The sequence below is a fragment of the Nicotiana sylvestris genome, chromosome 6 (assembly GCF_000393655.2).
Source record: "Nicotiana sylvestris chromosome 6, ASM39365v2, whole genome shotgun sequence".
Lineage (NCBI taxonomy): Eukaryota > Viridiplantae > Streptophyta > Magnoliopsida > Solanales > Solanaceae > Nicotiana > Nicotiana sylvestris.
Genome location: NC_091062.1, coordinates 35,419,982 through 35,428,794, shown reverse-complemented (window position 1 = coordinate 35,428,794; position 8,813 = coordinate 35,419,982).

The window sequence follows — 8,813 nt, the reverse complement described above, 5'->3', positions numbered from 1 at the left end:
CTAAGCAGCTTGAAAACAATAAGAAAAAAGAAGGTACAAGCACTGTAGATAGACAAGCAGAAGCACAAAGCAACAGTGGTAAGGAATTGGTGGCAGTAGACAATGAAGATAATGATCATGTTCAAGTAGCTAACAAGTTTGCAATATTACAAGGGATGGATAAAGAGGAAGAACCTGTTAATCAATTGGCAATGATGGCAGCTAATGCAGCAACAAACAGTTCAACAGTTCATAACCAAGCATCTACAAAGCAAAAACCAAAACATATGGTCAATAATGAGGGAAAGTTAAATCCAGCAGCACAAGCTTTTCATCTTAACTCATCGGGTATTGGTTCGAATAATGGTCTAGTCAATGGAAAGGAGGCATCAAAAGCAAAAAACAATACTGCACAATGGGTAGAAAGAAGTTTCAAGGATAAAACAGGAGATGGAATAGTGAAGATTAACACATCATGCCAGGAAATCCCATCACAAAATACATTTGTGAAAAAGGTACTTAATAAAACTCAAAATACACAAGCAGAAGGGTCAAAATCGTCTACATTTAAAGAAAGAGTACAAGGCTGTGGAGGCAGGCTATGGGATGCACAAAGGGAATACGATTCAGAGGAGAACGAAGTACCACTAGGAGCACAAGCTGATGAGGAACCAAATGAGAAGGACAAAGAAGAAGATGAGCAAAGTGCAAATGAGCAAAGTGTAAATGGAGAGCTCCATGCCAATGACAACAATACAACTGGTTTTTTCTATTAATGGGAGGATCAGAAATTGTTGAGCACAACAATAATTATCAGATAGCAGAAGTCACAGAAATTAGAAACCATGAAGGAAGAGGCCCAGAGGTAAATGATCCTGGAGGAACAGAAGACGATAAACTTCAGAAATCACAAGAAGACCCACAAGGACTCAACCCAACAGAGAAGGAGAAATAGCCAAAACAAAAAACAGAAATAGTAAATGCTACTGTTACATTGGAGAAAAAGCAGTTGCAGCTATTAAAACGAGGAGAAGAGAGGGCCTTGGTCCCTAAAAAGAATGCATGTGGAGCTACATCAGGAGGGAAGGAAGACAATGAAGAAGGAGAAGAACCTGGTAGATCAGGATACGACATGGATCACGAATCAACTACCCAACACCTTATGAATGCTGCAAGGCAAGGTGACTTATCACCTACACAAGTGGAAAAGGCAAAATCAGTAGCAAAAGGTAAGAAGAAACAACAAAAAGATAATCTTGCAGTCCCAAAACATGGGGTGCACACAAGGAGAACGATAACTAAATCAAACAATCAGTGATGAATGCTCTCATTTGGAATATAAGGTCAGTCAACACACAGCAGGCCTTTGGAAGGTTGAAAAAAATGCACAAGAAAAATCACTATGAATTTGCAGGATTAATGGAGCCAAAGCAACAAGCAAAAAAACTGGAAAGGTACAGAAACAAGATAGGACTTGCACAAGCAATTTCAAATGTTTCCAACAAGATCTGGGCTTTTATAGATGAGGTATTTGAGGTAACTGTTATGTACAATATGGTGCAACAATTAACACTACGATTGTTTCATACTGAATCGCATGTGGAGTTTGTCCTAACATTGATATATGCTAAATGTGATGCAATTAAGAGGATAGAATTATAGGATTCATTATATGCAATGGCAAGGGATATAGATGCACCATGGCTTGTAGGAGGAGATTTCAATGTAATATGGGATGAAGAAGAGAAGTTTGGTGGGTTACCGATGTATAATTCCTTATGGTAAGGCGCATAAGGTTGAATACCTCGGAATCCCATTAAAAGGAAGTAAGGACCAGTGGCGGGCATATATACAATTTCTTCAATAGGAAGCCAACCCAATGTCCAATCTATTTGTACCGCGGTGACGGCACGGAGATAGGATACCCAGTCTTCAAACCCTTCCGGCAATCTGAGCCCTGAAACCCTCTTGTTATATTCTTCACTGCAGCTTTTGTCTGTAGATCTATAGCTCATGTACTGAGGATGATGACACAAGTGCTCGATCATCCACATCTGCAATAACAAACTGCACCTCGAAGAAATCTGCCCCGACTTTACAAGTTGTGAGAGCTCGGTACATCTCGGATACTTTTGTTGTGGTAATCAGGGTTTTGACGACTCCCGCCACCTTTAAATCAATATTTCTGTCTTTCCGGGGAAACACCACAATGCCCAAGAATGCTACCATGAAGGCGAACTGCCTATGTTCATCCCATTTTGTCTGATTCCCACAAACCCCGCTTTTTGGATCTTCGAACCCTCCTATATGCCCATACCTCTGGTATATGAACTGCAGAGTAGAAAAACCCCTATCCAACTCAGAGTACAGGCCTCCCTTGCTTATCTTCAGTAGATCCATGAACTTGTGCGCATTGACGACTCTTGGAGTAATCAGATATTTGTGCCTTAGCCCCTCAGCAATGTCCATATAACCTGCTACCTCTTCTAAGGTTGGGGTGAGTTCAAAATTTGAGAAGTGAAATATGTTATGGGCCGGGTCCCAGAACGTAACCAAAGCCTTTATGATGTCTCCTCTAGGTTTGATCTTTAATAACCCGGTGAGACCCCCCAAATGTAGATTGACCTTATCCTTCTCTGACTTGCCCAGATCTTCCCGCAACTCCAAAGGGATTTTGTTCATAACTGTTACCGGCAAATTCTGACTCGTGCTCATTCTGCATGTTTATTGGGGTGTTTAAAATTTAAGACTTATTTGACTCAAAATAAAATTAACACACATTTTTTCAAAAATAAAATAAAAATCCGATTTCGCAAATACGGCCTTTCAGCACTTCGAGAACGAAGATTTTAAGGTTGTGTTGGCTCACTGGTGAAAGCCTTGGAAAACAATGACCACAGGTGGCTGTTCTTGCAAAAACGGCCTTCCGGCGCCCTTTTTAAGGACATTCGGCTATTTCTGACAAGAATGGCATCACTCTAACTATTTTTCAAATAAAAGTAAATTTTTTTCTTTTGGCTATTTTTGCGAAAAGGAAGTTGGACCTGATGAGGGTTGCCTACGTATCTCACACCCTGTGAGAATCAAACTGGCGTAGTTCGGGCAACGCAAATAAACTAATTCGGAAAACAAGACTTCTTTCTTTTGTTTTTTTCAAGTAAATCACACTAAAAACATTTTTTTTTTCATTTTCTCAAAATTTTGGCAGAGTTTCGACGCTATTTGGGCACTGGTTTTTTCTAAAAATAGGTAATTATCTCTCTACACTGCTATTTTTCTTTTTCTCTTTTTCCCACTTTTTCCGATATTCCCGTATTTTCAGAAGCCGGTCAGCATGCAAATTTGAAGCAAATAAATGCGTAAAACAAATAGGATGCAGCAGGATGGTCATTTCATTTCAGGTTGTTTGTCCTAGACGGACCCAACCCCTGTGTTGAGTCCCCTAAGTCAAAAAATGCATATGATACACACAAACGTTCCTACTAGGGATCCGGCATGAGGTTTTGTTATACTAGGTTTAATGCCTGGGTGTATTATTCTAGACCTGGCTTACCCGAGCAGACAACTCGAGCCGAGGATGGGAGCTGTGTACCGGTAACCAAAAGATCATCCGGTTTTGCAACTCCTCCGAATCCTCGTTCTATTTTGGGATATGACACTAACAGAAAGAAGTCACGACCAGCGTGCACTCTTCAGGAGAGAGAAGAGAGGGGTTACATAGCAGTTTATATATACAGTTCAAATAATATCAAAGCGGTAAAAGCAACATTTAGCACATTAGGCCCAAACAAGTAATAAAACCAGATAATAAATAAAGCCAATTATAACAATTATTCTAAGCTCGAATTCTGGAACCCTGAACCAGAAGTTCTGGGTTCTTGTCCTCAGCAGAGTCGTCAGAGCTATCACACCTCCTTTTTCCTACACCTGCAAGGGCGTAGGGGAGTTTTTCCAATTAAAGGACAATCGAAACAGGATTTATTATTTAATTCGGAGTCGCCACTTGGGAGATTTATAGTGTCCCAAGTCACCGGTTAAATCCCGAATCGAGGAAAAGATTGACTCTGTATTACAGTTCGCGAACCAGAAATCCGGATAAGGAATTCTGTTAACCCGGGAGAAGGTGTTAGGCATTCCCGAGTTCCCTAGTTCTAGCACGGTCGCTCAAATGTCATATTCGGCTTATTTATCTGATTTTAATACATGTTGAACCTATGTGCAAATTTTAACTTTTATCGCTTTTATTATTATTATTTTTTACGAGAATTGCAACGTCGTGAAAACACATCTCGAACCACGTCATATCAATGCACCCGTGGTTATTGACACATTTCGACTCCGTTGAGATTTGGATTTGGGTCACATAAATGTGCACCCGAGTTTAAGAAAGTAAATTAATTAAAAACGCGTCTAATGACTAGCGCGTTATTATCTTTGGGGAGGGCCGTGAAATTCACTAAACAGCCCATCCCTAATTCTAAATGTTTTATTTTTAACCATTTATTAAGGGCCCCGCAATTTATGTATTTTTGTTTGGCGAGGCTCGTCTCATTTATTATTTAAAAGGCAAACCTAAAAGCGACTATGATTTGCTATTTTTATTTTGTCTCTAAAAAATAAAGAAAAGGCCCTAATTAATTAATACGTCAACAACCTTACTATGAGAAAGGTTGCCTCCAACATTGGGCCTATAAGGACGTTTGCAGCCTAACGAGCCCGGGGTTCGAGCTTGGATGGGAACATCACAACACGAATCTGGGCAGCCCAATCAGCTCCAAACGAATCATCTGATGGCCCAGACCCAAACAGTACTTTATTTACATTATCAGTACTGAACTAGTACTCGATTAACTTGGTATTTTAAACTATTGGGATACGGAAGTGAACTATATGAAATCCGGAGCTATTTGAACTTGTTTTTACAATTATTGAAACGAATCAATGCTTAAGAACTGTCATGAAAAAAAATAAACTAACACTAACCACTTTAATGATTCACGATTTCCTAATAGAACTGCTGAATGACACATTGAGATTAAAAACCATTCAAGCCTATTTTATAACTACTGAAATTAAACATTCAAGGAAGGCTTTTTAACTAAGGTTCTAAAAGAACTACTGAAATCAAGTCACACTATACAGCCGTAGTAAACCATCCAGGGAAATTTTGGCAATCTACTACAATCCCTATACAGCCTGGTCATATTTAAATTACCTGAATGAAACAAAACAGCCACTCCAGGTTTTATCTTATACTACGCTAAACGGATTCACAAAGGTCTTTAACACGAAATTAACTATGACTAGTCATGAACTACTATGTACCATGAATTTGGCGACAATCAGTACTCAACAGGTGCAAGAATCAGCTAACAAGAAATTAACTACAATTGGCGATTTACTGGGAAAACCAATCCAAGAAAACTAAGCTATAATAGTCTATAATCCAGTTATTGCATAGCCCAGTTCTGTTCAGCCAACGCAACTATAAACAAGAGTCTAAACATCCTTAACGAACAAAAACGTTCAAATATACAAATCAGAAACTGAATTAAATTAAGGTCTTCAGGCTTCAATTACAAGTTCATCATTTATATTTCAGCTTCACAATTATTGAAGTCAAGCTGTGTACCTGGAATTGGAATAGAAATAAAGTAGAAGAAAGATCAGCAACAACAGTAATACGAGCAGCAATACAACAACAGTTCACAACAGCAATTTGAAGTTCCAAACAGCCACAAACAAACTCAACCGAGCTTGAGTCAAGCCAAGATTCTACTACAAAACTTATCTTTTAAACTCTCAGAAAACTAACTTTAAGCTTTCGAAATTAGTTCCAAAACTGACTGCCGTTCAAAAGAACTCTCAAAAAACTCTCTGAACTCCTCAAAATATTGTTCAAACACTGACCAAGCTCTCCAGTCTTTAAGCTTTAGAAACTGATTTTCAAGACCCTCTCTAACTGATTAAAGACTCTCAAAAGTGATCTCTGAAACTTGAAGCAGAGAATTTTAAAACTGTTTATGATCCTCAGGGAGCTGGACTACTGGCTGAGATTTTGACAAGTTAATTAAGGTAATGAAACAGTAAAAGCTCCCTCCACTCTCTTCCTTCAGGTCTCCTCCCTCAATGACTTATTCATGGCTCTTTTAATAGGCATACCATTAGTGCTCAATCCACTAACATCTTATCTTTTCAATTCTTTTATTACCCCCCATTACCCCTAGTGCTTTTATTTTAATCATTAATGCCTATTTCAGTCCCTAAAATCAGCAAGTGCATTCCCTACTATTATATGTTCCTTGCCATTATTTAATTCAATTGGTATGGGCATGCTATATTTTAATCAATTCCTTTTAAGCCTCCACATACCATTATGTTTTGTTCCCCACTAACACATTAGATTAACGGTTAATTAAGTACTTTACTGATAGCTCACTAGCAAGACCATTTGCCAAACTTTTAAACTCCCCACATTACCCTCATGATATCCCTGAAATTACTGTCTTATCCCAATCCTTTTAAACCTGTATGAAACCTCAGCTATAACCAATTTAAGCCTATCAATTGACTAATGTACTAACTCTCAATCAACAACATTAGGACAATTCAACAAGGCCAGATTTATATCAGAACAAACTTAACAGAATAAACAAGTAGATTCGAATCATTAAACTTAATCGCCAATTGAACTCAGATCAAATCTAACAACATTTCAATCAAGATGGGGATTCAATGATTTAGGGCAATAGTCAGACTGGACTATTAAGGTCAAAAAATTGATTCACACAGATGCATGAGGATAAGCTATCTATATTGGGAACAAATATAACTCCAAATTAACCTCGAAAAAAATGCTGGAACAACAAGTATACTAGCTATGAGCCCTGAGGCTGAGAATACAAAGGTCAGAAGATAAAACAACATCCAATAACTTGAAGAGAACAACTGAACTATAGACATGAACGGACCAATTAACGAAACTATTTAATCGACTCAACAATTTGTAGCATATGCTAATCAACAGAAGCAAACTGGACTAAGTAAAAGGTCTGAAAGAGAAGAGAGAAATAAATCGAAAAGATGATGAAATACAATGAAGCTTAAGCAGATAAACAACAACAAAAATAGAGAAGAAAAAGAAGAAAAATACCTCACAATTACAGGCTAAACTCCAAACGGTTCCCATTTTAAACTTTGACTCGAACTTTTGAGGTCCAAACGGACCTCAATCGATTGTTCTCGACTGAAAACACTCGACTAAAGTTGATTAAGAACCTCAAATTTCCCCTTTACTCGGACAGGTTCCAGGTTTTGGCTCTCTAGGGTTCTTCAATCGATTTAAAATTCGACCAGTTCTAGCAAGATTCGAGCCAAAGTAGGGGTGGTTTGGGAATGAGAGAGGTCAGATGGAGCTAGGGTGTGAACTTGGGACTGGTTGGGTAGGTTTAGGGTTTTGCTCGAATCTTTGATTGAAGATTCGAAACAAACCGGGATGATTCGAAGTTAAAGGGGTAGGGATTTGTGTTGAGGGTGGTTAGAAGGTTCAGGGGTGTGAATTTGAGGGTCATCGGTCCTCAGGCCGCCGGGTTTTCAGGCGAAGGGAACGAGGGCGGCTAGGGTTTGGTAGGTCGTTTGGTTCGTCTCTGAAAGAGACGACTGGGGGGTTTGGAAATAAGAGGGGTAGGGGATTGGGAGGGGTTTGATAGGTTAGAGTTTAATCGATTGATTTCAGCCGTTGGATGATGGGAATCCAACGGCCACAATTGATTTGTTGACCAAAATGGGGTCGTTTGGTAGTAACGGGGTCGGGGCGGGTATAGGAACAGGTAAGGGAGAGATGATCTTGGCCGTTGATGGATTGAGATCAACGGCCCAGATTGAGCATGATAAAAACAACGTCGTTTGGACGGTCGTATTGCCAGCCTAATTGGACCTGGTAAAAGGGCGTCGATTTGGGCCTGGTTGGGGGTGTGGTATTGGGCCTATGGAACTTGGCCTGGTCCGAGTTTCTTTTCATTTTTTTTTTCTTTCCCTTTTTAGACTAATTTTTCCAAAACCTGAAAATCCTAAATTAAATTCTAAAAACCAAATTAACTTAGATTAAGTACAAAATCACACAGTTAAACATAAAAATAAAATACATATATTTTTTTATGATTTTCCAATTATTGCCGAATAATTTATGATTTAACCCTAAAAATTATAAAATTGAATCCTAGATGTATTCTTTTTGTATTTTTCATTTTATATAAACCAATGATTAATTAATTCAAAAAATGCAAGATTAATTCCTAAATGCAGAGGCTTTATTTTTTATATATATTTTTTTTATTTAAACAAAAAATAAACATGCACAGACAAATGTAAACAATAACAGAAAAATACTACAAAATCTACAAAATTACAAACAAAGGAAAAATTATTTTATTTTGAAATTTTGGGAGCAATTCTCATAGGGCAAAAATCACGTGCTTACAAGCGGCGTCCCACAGACTATAGAGTTGGGGACATGGTCATGGTGAAGTTTAACCCAAGATAGTTCAAGGCACTACGGCGCATGCATCGGAATCTAATTCGCAAGTACAAGGGGCCATTTAAGATCGTCGCCAAGGTAGGCATGATCTCATACAAGCTTGACATGCCATCGTATCTTAAGATCTACCCTGTCTTTCATGCCAGCATGCTTAAACCATTTCATGAAGATAAGGATGATCCAAGTAGGGGTCAATCAAGTCGAGCACCAATGACTATCACCGCCTCGCATGATTGGGAGATTGAGGCTATCATAGATTACCAGGCCAGGCGAAAACAAGGGCAAAAAGCCACTGCTA